The sequence below is a fragment of the Aethalodelphis obliquidens genome, unplaced genomic scaffold, assembly GCF_003676395.1.
Source record: "Aethalodelphis obliquidens isolate GAN/ISIS:26980383/991018 unplaced genomic scaffold, ASM367639v1 scaffold2, whole genome shotgun sequence".
In the NCBI taxonomy this organism is placed as follows: Eukaryota; Metazoa; Chordata; class Mammalia; order Artiodactyla; family Delphinidae; genus Aethalodelphis; species Aethalodelphis obliquidens.
In genome coordinates this window covers 24,506,883-24,523,281 of record NW_020837946.1, presented here as the reverse complement: position 1 = coordinate 24,523,281, position 16,399 = coordinate 24,506,883, and the positions used below count along the sequence as shown (strand labels likewise).

The window sequence follows — 16,399 nt, the reverse complement described above, 5'->3', positions numbered from 1 at the left end:
AACTAACACACCATTGTAAAGCAATTGTACTCCAATAAAGATGTTATTTAAAAAAAAAGAAGATATAGTGTATATTCAAAATGATATATTATTCAGCCACAAGAAAGAAATCCTGATTTGTGACAACACATATGGACCTTGAGAGCACTACGCTAAGTGAAATCAGACAGAGAAAATCAAGTACTGCATGATATTAATTATGTGTGGAATTTTAAAATGTCAAAATCTTAGAAGCAAAAATATAAAAGTATTTGGCCAGGGACTGGGAGTTGGGAGAAACAGGTTGGTAAAAGGTCCCCAACTATCAGTGGTAAGATGAATAAGGTCAGAGGATCTAGTGTAAAACATGGTGAGTAGAGCTGATAAGATCACATTGTGTAACAAAATCGATAAGAGAGTAGAACTTTAATGTTTTTGCACACACACACACACACACACACACACACAATAAATGCATGAAGTGATGGATGTGTTAATTAGCTAGATGGGAGAAATCTTTTCACAATGTATACATATATCAAATCACCATGATGTACACTTTAAATATTTTATGATTTTATATGTCAATTAAACCTCAATAACACTGATTTTTTTTTTTAAGATTTAAAAAAAACTGAACATTATGGAGTAATCTAAATTCATTAGTCAAGGCTTTTGTTTTCATATTAGTTGGTGCAATATTGTCAGTAAATCAGTAAAATAAAAATTTAAATCATATAGAGACTTTGTTCAATTAATATCTGAGATAAACCAAAAATGATGTTCTCATCATTTTTAATCTCAGAAGTAATGTCTTTAAAATGAACATAGTTGAATCTGGAGAGAAAATATTTTTGTTGAAATATGCAGAGCTGAGGTCATCCTCAGTTTAAAGTACAGAGTTATGTATAAATAAACTATTTTATGCTCTCAATATCTCCATTAGGCATTTTTAAATGGATAAACATGTAACATCTAAAAGAAATAGCTGATAATATGTCAACAGTGTTGCTTTAATTTGAAGAAGAAAGCCTCTTTCTTCCTAGAAGCTCTGCTGTGTCACCTCTGAGTTGATTGACTCATCTTTAAACTCATAGTTTTGTTCTTTTGAATGCATCAGAATTTCCTTAAATGATCTTTATGCTGTCATATCTTAGGTGTGAGGTTATGATAAAAAATTCAGAGAATTCAGATTTCTTTCAGAGTTTGTAGGTTAACCTATTTGTTATACAAAAGGTAATACGAAAGTTGATTGATACTGTGGATTTTCTTCAAATCAAAGAGCTGATGTAAAGAGCGAGCTATGGCTAGTACTGAGGTGTTCTGATCTAAGTACAATTTTTCAGTCACACTGGCCTTTTCATTCTTAACCCTTACAACTAGATACATGATAAATTTTAACTAGTACTAACAGATAATAGGTTATAAATTAAATATTCCAATTAACAGATAATTTTTGTAAGTTATGGGTAACAGTATTTTTAAGCCTTTAGAATAGTTTTGTCAATAGATCTTTCTATGATAATGGAAATGTTTTATATATATGGTGCCCCATATAGTAACCAAAATCCATCTGTAACTATTGAGTTCTTGAACTATGTCTACTGTAACTAAGAAACTGAATTTTTTAATTTATTTAATTTTACATAACTGGAACAAATAATTACATATGGCTAATGGCTACTGTATCAGACAGTAAAATTTTAGAATATAGAAACACTGACTAAATTATCTTGAATAGTCACTGTACTTTATGGACATCATTATAAGATTGCTGATTGATATTTACAGTAATAAGATGATATTTAGAAATACAGCCTTTATGTTTCTGGAGAAACATATAACATATGTTCACATGCTCATATCTCTATGACTGTATAGAGATCTACTCAACTATATACACCAGACTCCTAATGCAAATAATGGTTCTGCATTTGAATAAAGGGATACTTAGAGCATTCGTTAATTGAATTTGCTGTCATATTTGTTTCAGGAATGTTGTTTATAGCATTACCTTTATAAAAATCCATGGAACAAAATTTTCATTGTTCTTGATGCCAGGAAAAGCCATGAAGTAAATAATTTATCATACATCTCTCCTTTTTTTTCTGGCTTCCAGGAAGCTGAATCTAAATTTGTGTAGTCACCGATAACAAATTTCTAGATAATAAATTTACCACTGACTTTTTTTTTTTTTTGCTGTACGCGGGCTTCTCACCTTTGTGGCCTCTCTCATTGCGGAGCACAGGCTCTGGACATGCAGGCTCGGCGGCCATGGCTCACGGGTCCAGCCGCTCCGCGGCATGTGGGATCTTCCCAGACTGGGGCACGAACCCGTGTCCCCTGCGTCGGCAGGCGGATTCTCAACCACTGCGCCACCAGGGAAGCCCTTACCACTGACTCTGAACTGAGTTTTCCTATTTTTATTTTCATCTGTCTTGGTTTTATCTATTTATTCCTCTTTTTACGAATCTTACTATACTTCCTAAAAGAGGGTATACAAATAGCCATAAGTACATAGGAAGTTCTAAATTTCATTAATAATTATGAAAATACATTTTTAAATCACAATGAGATATCACGACACATCTACAAGAATGGTGAATACTAAATAAACATGAAAGAAAGAAAGAGAGGGACAGAGAGGGAGGGAAGGAGGAAGGAAAGTAGGAAGGAAGGAAGGAAGGAAAGGGGGAGGGAGGGAAGGAAAGCAAGGAAAGAAAGGAAAGGAAGGGAGAAAGGAAAGTAGGAAGGAAGGAAGGGGGAGGGAGGGAAGGAAAGGAAGGAAAGCAAGGAAAGGAAGGAAGGAAGAAAAGAAGGAAGGAAAACTTGGCGATATCAAGGGTCAGCCAGAATGTAAAAACAAGAACAACTGAAATTCCCATACACTGCTGGTAGAAGTATACATTTGTATAAAGCTGAAAATATGCATACCTGTGACTCAATAATTCTACTGTGATACATAATATCAACAGAAATGCAACACGTGTGCACCAAAAAGCATGTACCAAATGTTCACTGCTCTACTATTTATAACAGCCACCATGTTGAACATGAACCACTTCATGTTCAACAATCGTAGAATTGATAAATAAATTATTTATTGTATATTCATAGAAATGATGCTACAAAGCAAGGAACATTACTGAATTACTTCTATCAAAAACAAACTGTTGAGTGAGGGAATCCAGAAACAAAAGAATCCATACTTTATGAATCCATTCATTTAAAGTTCAATCAGGCAAAATTTACCTTTGGTGTTAAAGTCAGGTTATGGTTACTTTTGGGGAAGAGAGGAATAGTGATTGGGTGAAAGCACAGAGAGATTTTTAGGGTGCTTGCATGTTTTTTTTACCTGATTTGGGAGGTGATTAGACAGTGTACCTCATTTATGGAAATTCATAAAGATATACACTTAACATTTGAGCAATTTTCTGTCTGTATGTGATACATAAAATAAACAAGTTTACCTTAAAAATTCTATTACTTAACACGTATTTATGTGTCATAGTCCACATACTCTTAGAAGAGAGTCAATAAATAAATATATACATTGAAATAATTAGTGAGAAGTGGCAGACTGAAAAGCCTAAGGAAATTATTTTATCAAGGGCTAAAATTGCCATTTTTCATCATATAAACTCGTGGTGTGTATGGTGCACATTTTAGATATCATATTGTTTAAAGTGAGTTATGATTTCTTAATATTTCTAACACAAGTCATATATATTGTATTACAGTATGGAATAAAAATAAGAACATGAAAAGTAATAATTTCAGAAATTCAGTTCACGAAACATTAGTTTTTTATGTTTTTATAGTAGTATTCTACCTTGAAGGTTAAAAGGGAAAGTCATTCTTAGAAATATTACTTATCTTCAAGCTATGAAGTCACTAACAAGGACAAAACTATGTTAAAAAAATCCTGTGACAGAAATACTCATTAGCAATTTGATATGGGTATAGTTTGCATATATTATAATTACCTAGTATTTATAAACTCTATACTAATTTTTACTTTTCTTTTGGCTATATGCCTGCTTTTCTTCAATTGATTTATTAATGTCCAAGGTTGCTGTGCAGTTTTATCCTCTTAGCAATAATAGATGCAATATATCACAAAAACAAATTTTTAAGAGAACATCATTAGAGTGATATAGCACTAGTAATAAACCCCTTCACACTTGGATGAACTTAAATCAGTTTCTCTTTATTGATTTTTGGTCATAACATAATTTTAAAGTTCAACTCAGTTAATAAAAAAAGATTTGCCCTAGTGTTATGGGCAAAATACTTGTGTTGTAAGTTCCCACTTCATTTGTGGAAGACCAGTATAGTTGTATCATATATAGAGCTTGGTTAGATATAGCAATGAGAAGATTATTTTATGATAATCTTTATGTGTAATATCTTTTCCTCCCTCTTTTATTGATATTAATCCTTCAACTTATCCTTATCATGATAGGATCCAATGACTACAAAGTGAACGTTTATTTCCTATTGCCTTCGATTTGTATATATTTGTGAGGGTGTGTGTGTGTATGTGTGTGTGTGTGTGTGTGTGTGTGTGAAAGATGTAAAAATGCAGTATTTAACAAATGTAAAGATAGTAAATCTGTTTAAATGATTCATTTTATCATGAGAATATTTTAATTATTTTTACTAATAATGTGATAATTTTCTTTAGAACGCTATATGTTATTTCTTTATGTAGGATTGCCAGTCCTATATAGAGAGTAGACTGGTTTTCAATATTGTAATTCATTCATTAAACTAGTTTCAAAAATTAATTAATCTAACCTGTTTTTAACACTATGAATCACAGACTTTATGAAGTGTCTATTCCACCAGGAGAATTAGTATCTTCATCCAGAATTAAGTAATCAATTGTAAGTAAAAAGGAAAAAAAAAAAAAAAGGTTGCATATGAACTCAAATAAGGATGTTAAAATTTTCTTTATTGCTATTCTTCTTGTAAACTGTATATACCGTAATGGTTCACATTTTTCCCCACTGCAGCATAACAAATTACATATACTACATGACTCCCTGGATTCATTCAGATACGGTCCAGAGTATTTATAAAATGCTCAGTTATCTACCAATCCTTCCTGACCTTTAGTTTTTTTGCACAAAGAAACCAATCAGAATGCAAGAGAGCAAAAGTTCACAGTTTTATAACCTTATATCCATTCCATATTTTTTAAAAGTAAATTATCCACAAATAATTAAACTAAACTGCTTTAGTTTAAACATGTCATACAATATTTTTCACATCTATGTGTTAAGACTGTAAATCAAAACAGTTGGTCCATAACACACTGAGCACACACTAAAGAGAAAGGCAGCATCAGACAATTAGCAATCAATGGCTTAAGGAAAATTAAAGGATAATGTTGTTATTAGCTTGAATGATAGAGTATAATTTTCATTGACCCTTGATTCTGACAGCAAGAAAGGCAATAGATACTTGCTCTATTCTGTAGCAGCCTAAAAATGATAAGCTCTGTATTTTAATGTATCTAGAGATAAAGGAGTCCTCTATGGAGTTGACCAGAGCCAAAATCCAAAATACATATACATCTCCAACATCTCTATGTCACCACTCATCAAAGCTCCTGACATCTTTGCGAATTCAAATGTTATCTAACCTTTAAAAGTCAGTTTAAAGGTGTTCACTCATTCAGCAAATATTTATTGAGCTAGGCATCCTGTATTAGAAATATAAAGGAAAAAATAAGACACAAAACTCCTTCCTCAGTAAAAAGGGCAGACAATCTAATTTGAAGCAGACATGGGAATAATTTGTTAGTATAGTAAAAACATGTCTACAGAGGGTGGTCAGGGTGAGGTTAAGCAACATCAAGAACTGTTAGAAGTAGTTTAACAGAGCCATTAAAACAGAAGCTTCAGGGCTTCCCAGGTGGCACAGTGATTGAGAGTCCGCCTGCCAATTCAGGGGACACGGGTTCGTGCCCTGGTCCAGGAAGATCTCACATGCCACGGAGCGGCTGGGCCCATGAGCCATGGCTGCTGAGCCTGCGCGTCCAGAACCTGTGCTCCACAACAGGAGAGGTCACAACAGTGAGAGGCCCGCGTCCAGCAAAAAAAAAAAAAAAGCATAAGCTTCAGAATCATAAAGAACTAGGTTCAGATTCAATTGAAGACACTTGCCACGTTGCTAAGGTTGGATTATTTTCTTAACATACTTAAGCTTTCATATCTTAATCTATAAAATGACACTACTACAGTTTTTGTGAAGATGGGATGAAATAATACGTGTAAAGCACCTAGGTCCTAGGACATAATAAATGCTCAATAAAGCACAGATTTCATCTGCTGCACTTGCATCTGAAGATAGTATTTTGAGCCAGTGTGCATCATGACCACAAAAAAAGATTAATGTCTATTTGTAAATAAACTAAGAAAAATTTTAAAAACTATTTGCTGAATGTCTAATACTATCTGCTTGCCTCTATGACATCACACAACATGATTATTAACAAAATTAACATAACAGAAATGAAATAGTTGTTTGCTGCAATCTCAAAGAAATGCATTGCTGATGAGACCTGCATTAGAAATATTGGCATAAAACCTTTTTTAAAATGGCACATAAATACGGGACCTACTTTGAGTTTCATTTGGTAAGAATTTCAGTTCTTTGTGGCTTTAACTAATAACATCTGAAGTACAAATTAAATTTTTTTCTATAGGGAGACTTATCCAGAAAATTACAGGCAATTTAATCCTTCCATAATATATGAGAAAGAGAATTTTTTTTCCCCAAAACACTAACTCTATTCTTCTAACAGTAAAACATTATCCTGGCTACAGCATTCATCCTTTTGTCTATTTGTTTGTTTGCTTGTTTATTTTAAGGACCCCAAGATGGTAAGCCAATAAGAAAACAGAGGGCAAAGTCAGGTCATGTTCTCATGAGATTTAAGTCTGTGAGAGAACATCTAGAATTAATAACGTGTGAACCTGGAGCTAGTCAACCAGCTAATTGCCTTCAACAGTGTTCATCATTAATCCAGATATTGCCATTCTATTTTAGTTAAATATGGAATTTCACATTGGCAAGAGAGCGGCTACAGTACTACTCATATCTCACTAAAGGTTGACTGCCTTCTTCCACCATATGCCAATGGCTCATGCTGGCATATGTTTATATTGTGGTATATATGCTGGTAATCTAGGTTCACGTACCTCGATGAAAGATCTACACAAATTTACACTTAATATGTAGAATGAGATACTCAAAATTCTGAAATATAGTCATGTTCACTATTTTTAAAATCTCAACACTTTTTTTTAAGTTCAGTGTATTTCCTAGAACTTTCATTCTGCAATGTTGTATGCCACTTTTTTAACCACTCAAATGTAATCATCTAAAACAAACACACACATGTACTCCCTGTGGAGTGCAGGAAACACACAGTATGATTCCTACTAAAATCCACTCCTTTTTGTGGGGTGGATTTTATAAGAATTTAATTATTTATACTAGCCTCGCCTGCAGCATTCTTCTACCACTTACTGATCCTCCCTAGAAGCTTTAAAGACCCAATGGGCAACTATATCATATATCTCCCTTGTTCTGATCATTCATGCCTGAAATTATGCATCCTTCACTCCTTTACCTTCTAAAGAGTGGTATGAATTTTGTGTGTAGCCAAACTAACCATATGACACACCCTTAGCAACAAAATAGAAGTCTGTACAAACTCTCCAGTTTTGTCAATGAAAACAGCCTTTTATTATAAAGTGACAGTTTTATAACTTCAAAAATGGGCTTTCATTTTTATACCATACTTAATTCAGGAATAGAATATATATATTTTTGATCAACTTGACAAAAAAAAAAATGAGAATTTTTCATCAGCATTGTCAGAGGTAAAGGAACCTTCCATGGTGAAAGAAGTAGAAAACGAATGCAGTACCTTAAGGATGAAGAAAATAGTTTTAATTTTGGATGGTCACTTTTGTAGCATTTCAAAGATCAAGAATCTTGCTTATCAAAACAGAATGTAGTCATCACAATGTAAAGTCCTTAGGCAATGAGAACTGCAGCAAAATATTTTTCTCCTTTTATAGCTGGATCAGTATTCTTTGTGTGTGTGTGTGTGTGTGTGTGTGTGTGTGTATGTATATATATATATATATATATACATATATATATACACACACATTGAGTCTCTTTCACCTACTATTTTTCATATTTGCTACAAATTCTTCAATGTCACAGGAGACTGAAAGACCTCAATTAAATCCAAACACATAAATACACTATCTAGTGGATACAGACATACACACAAAAAAAACCTTTTTATTCACCATTCCGAATAACAGCATTGCTTTGCCGTAGTTATAAAACCAGAGATTTGCCTTTGCCTAGCCTAAGAGTTAATTTAGAGATATTTTAACAGAAGATAATGAATAGGGACATACTGTTTCCTAGACTCTTTGCTCCTGAAATAATACATACTAAGTGCCATCTGAGTACCCTAGTATATCTCTAGCTCTCATCTTGTTGGAGATGACAACAAAGAATGTGCTGACGATGATCAACTCCTTTTGCTAAAAGATCTTTGCAAGTATTTTTCCCTCTGTCTGGAAGGTGCATACCTCCCCATCAAATCCAATTAATGTTTTCTTATTCTTCAGTTTTTAGTCAAATAGTAACTTTTGGGGAGAAGTCTTCCTGACCTCCTTTATCAGGTTAGATCCCCCAATTATATATTCTATGTACCTCTACACTTATCCTATTGTTATTTGTGTTTTTGATCAGTTAATATCTCAATCCCCTAACTATGCTGTAAGCTGCATGAAGACAAAAATCCTATTTATTTTTGCCAATTTTGTGTCTCTGGTTTCTAGCAAAGGATGTGATACTAAAAAGTATTCCATATATTTCTTTTGAAAAATATTAATGATTCAATTCCAGACTTTCTGTTATCTGAACCAGTTTATAGTAGACTTCACACTACCTCTCTGCTTGTTAATAACTGAAGAAACAATTGTATCTCATGCTCTGACTGAACCATGGATCAGGAAACAGAAGCCATATTTGAGTGGCAGTCTCTAGTTTGCAAATATATACAACTGCGCATAAAAACTGTTTGGAGTTGATGGGGTCAGGGGCCATAGATCTCTAACAGCAATTCAGATGTTAGCTGCTGGAATCAATACAAAAGAGCACATGTTCCTGAGACTCAGGAAATTACTAAGCATTAAATGAATATATAACTTCAGTTAATATGCAAGGCATTCCTTTTGTAATAAGGATATGTTTGGTGAAAATTTACCCAGAGAGAGAGAGAGAAGAAATTAGTCACTTAATGTGGCCACAGTCAGGTTTCCAGGTACAGACCTCTCAATGAGCTTCAGAAAAATGCAAATTCTTTCCTCCAATAGCTTCATTTATGACAGACACACAGACACACATACTCTATCACTTAACATTCACATTTAAAGGTGCTTTCCCAGCTTTGACGAATATTTGTTAAAGAGGTAAAAACAATCTATAGCTGTCACAACACAAAAAGAACCTGTTAAAAATATTCCTGTAATAATTAATTTGAAAAATCTTATTATTAAGATTCATTGATTCCTTAGTTTTCCTCTTCTATAGGAGAGACTTTTATGGCCACTATTCTTCAGCAGTCTGTGACCCTCCTCCAGCATCATCATTTAATTATACCCCACCAATGCTTGATCTATTACCTCTACTTCCTCCAAAAACTGGTTATCTATCTCTTAATATCTGTAAAGAATATTATACGGTGTACAAATTCTGAAAGTAAGGACAGCTTTTTTAACTCTTTCTTCACAGTATCCATATCCACAGTGTCTGGAACAGTTAGGCTTTAGATAAATATTTGTTAGTAAATTAAATAAACAAACAATTATGATAATAGCTCTTAAAAAAGCAATTCCCATATAAAATCAATATGTGTTTAGTGCTTAAGTAGATTGTTTTGTGGGATTATCCTGTGTGCTGTGGTTTCACTATCTGTATAATCTAGCAGTTCTGAATGACTGTACTATGACCTTTTGTTGCTATTAACCTTAATTCCTTATTATCAGAGACATTGACAACCAGGAATGGGAGGTATGAGTTAGTGGTCAAAATCACCAGGGAACATTTTCAACATTTCTGAATAATTGCTTTCTATCTATTCTGCTTCTATAAATTTCCCATTCACATTTTTAAAAATTATACAGTATGCAAATTTTAATAAAAAATTAATTAATTGACATGAATTGTAAAAAAAATTAGGAAATCAACTCATTCCAATCTGGTTCTAGCTCTAACACTCCTCTTGCTCAATTCATCAATGATTTCCTTATTGTCAAACCTAGGCGAAGTGAGAGTAGCATCGACATATGTACACTACCAAATGTAAAATAACTAGCTAGTGGGAGATCAGCTTGGTGCTCTGCAATGACCTAGAGGGGTGGGATAGGGAGGCTGGGAGGGAGGCTCAAGAGGGAGGGGATATGCGGACATACGCATGCATATGGCTGATTCACTTTGGTGTACAACAGAAACTAACAGTATTGTGAAGCAATTATACTCCGATAAAGATCTATTAAAAAAAAAAATCTAGTGGATACTTTTCAGCTCTTATCATACTTAACATTTGTTCAGCAGCATTTAACACAGTCAAACACACTCTTCTTCCTGATACACTATAGTCTCCTGGCTTTCATGACACCATATTATCTTGGCTTTTTTCTTATCCTCACATTTCCACTTTTCCCCCTCAGGTTCCAGTTTAAATGTCACTTCTAAGTCTTGCCTGACCCTCCTAACCTCTTTTGCATTTTGCGTTTTAGTAAAACCCTGCAGTTTACCTTCTCAGTTGTGACTAACATTTTCCAACCCTGCATATTTTCTTGGCTGGTTATGTGTTTGATGTCGTGTGACCAACTCCCACTGGACAATTTTCAGCAAAGGAGATACTATGTCTATATTATTTAGAAGGGTATCTTTTAAGACAATTTTAGGTTCACAAAAAAATTGAGCAGGCAGTTCAGAGATTTCCCGTCCACCTCGTCTCCCTATTCATGGACAGCCTCCCCCACAATCACCTTCCCCCTCAGAGTGGTACATTTGTTACAATTGATGAACTTACACTTACTCATCAGTATCACCCAAAGTACACAATTTATATTAGGGTTCACTCTTGGTACTATATATTCCTCTGATATGTTTCTTATCACCTCCTGCTCTCAGTGCCTAAACCCTGCCACCAATTTAAATAACTCTTAAAGGGCTAGGATCGCAATTATTGGGACACACGCTAAACACATACACACACAAGAAAAATACATATACATATATACACATATTCATTGTTTATCTGAAAATCAAATTTAAACTAGGCATACTTTATTTGTTTGTTAAATCTGGAAACCTATAAGGGGCTAATCCCATTTACTAGTAAGCTACAAAATATTTTCCTAAAATAGTGAAAGTTTGCTTTGTTACTAATCAGTCCTAATTTCTATAATATTTTTGCTGCTGTTTAGGTATTTTTTTTTCTTAATAAGTATAGTTCACAGCCCTATAATTACCCTGCATGAGCCTTTATCTTAGCAATACCCTGATATTAAATTTATCTAATATGTATTTGTCTTTCTAACTACACACATATTCCTTGAAGATACTCACTTCTTGTCCTCCTAAACCATAAGTCTATTGCTCTCCAGCATGTTCAACCATGCACAGATTCAAAGTATATACAGGCTCTAATTAGACATGTGTTCTTCAACGATCAGTTCCTAAAGATATTGAAGGAATGACGCAGAATGTAATTTGGAAGCCAGTATAACTCTATGTTTGTAATGGCATAATTATCTCAAGTTTGTCTCTATGTTACATTTTTCCTAGATTTCCCCTTAAAAGTAACACAGTACTTTAATTTTCTGATGTTATTTATTGACTTTCTTCTTAGTAAATTATTTTTTAAATAACTATCATATTGGTAAGTCATTATTATTTGATGTCCAAGCTTTTAGCATCCAGTGTAACATCATTACACTTTTATTTCTTTCACTGAACCATTAGTGTTTGAACTTACTCAAATTAAAGCCAGGAAAATGAATCCTGAACACTTCTAATGAAACTTTTTCATTAATTACTTTCCAGTCAAGCCAATGATCAACAGCCCAATGTTAGGTTAGTGGTAACATTAAGACATATAAAATAAGCTGTCAAATTTCTGTGTTAAATTCATGCAGAAGTATTCACAATCCTGTAAAATATGTATTTCTATGGACGTAAGCATTATTTGCCATGTGCTATCAAAAATGTTTAGTAGGAGAATCAATAATGTTTATTCTATACAATTAAATACATTAATGCTATAATTTTTGTGTTATTTAAATTATAATTTACACCAAATTTAAAAAGTCAATTGAAACATCACATCCAATCCTTCTCCTTTCTCAAACTATATGAACTTCACTGTTTAAAGATGGGTAAAGTTGAAGTTAAATGGCTCAAGTCAAGCCAAGTCAGTATACCATGACTTCATATATGCTATCCTATAGTTATCAAATAAAGGGATTTTCATTTGAATCATGAGTTTGACACCTAGAAATAACTTGGGTGGGATCAACAGAGCTATGTTATCTGGGGTGGGAGGTGGAGATAATAAAGCCAAGGTTGCTGTATAAATAAAAATGAATCCTAATTAACCTCTGCTGCCAGCTGAGCAAAAACGGGAAAAAAGAGGGCCAGATGTATTACTCTTCTGCTTACCTATTTACCCTTCACTAAGAAAAAACGTGGGGGCTATTAAATACCTCTGCCATAACACTATCCTGACGACAGCTCTAAGTTAAGCAGTGAACACCCCTGCCTCCCGCCGCCTGCTGAATGCAAGAAGAAAGTACCATGGGAAGCAGCAACATGCGGCTTAAAAAAGCACAAAGAAAGGAAAAAGTTATGCATTTAGTGTTACTATACTATTTTAATGAAAGTTTGGATAAGATGCAAAACATGGGGTAACAAAATGATGTAACTGAAAGTTTACTGGAAGAACAAGCCTTTTGGTACTTGAATGATATTTTGAATTTGCATTTTAAATTTTAAAAATTTGAGTTATTATGCCCTTGTTCTTTGTAATGTTGAAAAGAATTCTAATTAGCACACTAACGAATGCCGATCAAAATCCAAATTTTTTGTGAATCATCTTTATAAAATTAAATTCTAGGGCTTCCCTGGTGACGCAGTGGTTGAGAGTCCACCTGCCGATGCAGGGGACACGGGTTCGGGCCCCGGTCCGGGAAGATCCCACATGCCGCGGAGCTGCTGGGCCTGTGAGCCATGGCCGCTGAGCCTGCGCGTCCAGAGCCTGTGCTCCGCAACGGGAGAGGCCACAACAATGAGAGGCCCGCGTACCGAAAAAAATAAAAATAAATAAAAAATTAAAAAAAATAAATTCTAAATTTATTATATGCCAATCCATTTAGATTTTAGGTCTTTTTTAGAAGTCATGTGAAAACTTTTCTGCCCTTTTTCCTCATAGCATTTTAACACATTTTACTATGTAAAAACTTTCATCTTCAAACAATTTGTACAGCTTTCATATTTGGACAAATTATGATAGTTCCATTATTAACTTCAACTAATATATCAAGTAACGAATTTAAATATCAGAAGTAATTCTGTTACTAGATATTTTAAGAATGCGTTAACTCTGTGAGGCTATAAAGCTAAGTACATGATAAATTTAAAAAATAAAAATACTTTCTTAGCATTTGGAGAGGTAATTTCCTCATGCTAACAATTACATGCGGTTGAAATAGATCATTTGGCTAGAACGTGAATAGATTCATTCTGTCATCACTATGCACGATCTGATGAAATATGGAATATTGCCCTGTCAGCCAAAAATAAGTTTGAACAATCTCATTGTGACAAGAAAAGCAAACAGAAATCACTGTAATATTTTATCACATGACATGGAAAATATCTATCTTATATAAGCAGTTAGGACTTACGTAAAACAATGTATTTAAGTATAGCTCCATAAAGGAGTCTAAATTAATTAATCCACATACAATTCACAGTAATGGGAACTTTATATTCAATGTAAAGGATACTTTTTTTCTCTCTATTCCTCTCTCTCAATCCCTCCTATTTCTTTCTTTTTAGCTTCAAACTAATATTCCCAAGGTTATGTGGTCCTTATGGTAGGCAGAATTCTAAGATGGCCCCCAAGAATTCTGCCCCATGATGTAATCCCTTGAACATGCATGAGTCATTTGAATATGATATAATTTCCCTCTCATAATTATATTATTCTTGCTACTTTTAGTCGGTTGATTTTGAGTTAATCAAAAGGGAGATTATCCCGGGTGGGACAGACCTAATCAGGCAAGCCCTTTAAAGTCAGAGTAATTCAAAGCATCAAATATATTCTTCTGCTGACCCAGAACAAAGCAAACAACCATGTTATGAACTGCAGGTGGAAGAAGCTACATGGTGAGGTCCTGAGACTGGCCTGTAGGTTCTGAGAGCAACACTAGGCTGACAGCCCTAAGAAAATGGGGAGACTGGTCCCGCAGCTACAAGGACCTGAATTCTTACAACTGCCTTAATGAACTTGGGAGAGGACCTCGATCTCCAAGTAAGAAGTCAGCACTGGCTGATATCCTGATTTCAGCCTTGTGAGGCTCTGAGCAGAGAGCTCAGCCATGTTGTACCTGTACTTCTAACCCACAGGAATTGACATGATAAATGTATGCTGTTTTGAGCCATTAAGTTGGTGGTAATTTGTTATCCAGCAATAGAAAAACTAATACAGTCCCAAAGCTTTATCTGAGTGTAGGAAATTTTGTTCTCTGTTGAAAAAAAATAATTATGTAGTTTTAGAAAATTTACTAATTTTAACCTATTCTACCCATTGAAAAAGATAATCACTGATAAACTCATTGCTTAAAATGCAATAAGCATAGGCATTCATCTAAAAACAGTGACATACAATTTTGGAAGAGGACAACAAAACAGTGTACATATATGTGAAGGACTTACAAATGTCAAACCTGAACTGAGATGATTTGAGCATTATAAAGTGGTAAGGCCTCCTTCTCAGAAAACTCATCTGTATATGCACATTTAGTTATGATGTATGCTAGAGTACAATATAATAGAAGAGAGGAGATAATTTATAATTAAAATCACATATTTCTGATAGACTAATGAGCCTTCAAGATCTTCAATGGATACTTTAATTCACACATTCATTCAGCAAGAACATTTTTATGGGGCTATTTTATTCATAGTGCTGACCAGAATTATAATACTGGAGGGAGAAAGAAGCAGAAAACAGAATTCTCATTCTTCAGAGCCTATCACATATGTGAGCTAGTAGATGAAGAGAATATAAACAAAGATGCCAATAAACCCCACCTAGGTGCTACAGTTCAGTGGTAAGTAAGTGGGGGATGGGAGTCTGTTTGTATAGCACTAGACATCTTTTTAAGTAGTTCATTTTTCTGTAAAGTTTAGAATCGTCTAGACAATAAATGTCAACTAATTACCTTAACTAAGTCAAAATTTATCTACTTGTGAGGTATGCCGGTAAGTTTGTAATGTCTGCTTTAAAAGACAAGAAGCTCTAGAATTGAACAATATTGACAAAATGCCCAACTAGGAAATGGTAGAATGAGACCTGTGTGTTTGTTTGGAATTGGGATATCAGTATGAATTCATGGCAAGGTGCAGAAAGAGAGAGAGAGAGAAAGAGAGAATGTATAAGTATGTATGACACAAAGGCAAATAATGTATAGTGTTGCAATTATGCAACACATAGTCTAATATGAAAAGCATAATGAGGAAAACATCACTAAAAATAATATAGGAATGATAAAGTTAAGAGAGAGGGAAGCAGAAAATTTTATAGAAACATATGATTAGAACAACTAACCCAGAAAAAGGTGAAAGAGGGGCTCAGGAATCTCTTCAAATAAAAAATGATGCCTTAGTGGAATCTGGATGGATTAAATTTGGAGTTGAGAAAAGGTTGGGGATAGTATGCTTGTGACAGGCAAGGTACCCTAGGTAGAAGGAACCAGGTATGCAAAAGCACATCGTTAAAGGAAACCATGTTCCACTTGGGACACTGCAGAATGTGTGTGGAGAGTGTATGGAGTAAAGTGAACAGCAAAGAGAGGGGCCAAGCTTAATATTTGGATTTCACAGTGAGGGCAAAGGAGGTCATGAGAATACGGTAGTAAGGGTTTATCACAGTCTTCACTTTAGAGAGCCTACTCTGGCTGTCTCTGTCTTAGAAAGAATTATTACTGAAAGCAAAGAAGTTTAGAATTGTTATAATTATTCAGGTGATAAATAATGACAGTCTAAGAAATAATAAGTGGTTCTGGAAGGAAAAGGACAGGAG

The 16,399-nt window shown here is 34.2% G+C and overlaps 1 protein-coding gene across 4 annotated transcripts in view; it reads right to left on the bottom strand.

The window, feature by feature from the left end:
- ERBB4 (erb-b2 receptor tyrosine kinase 4) overlaps positions 1 to 16,399 on the bottom strand; it is a 1,127,099-nt gene that overhangs the window by 783,151 nt on the left and 327,549 nt on the right. The gene's annotated exons all lie outside the window — the stretch shown is intronic.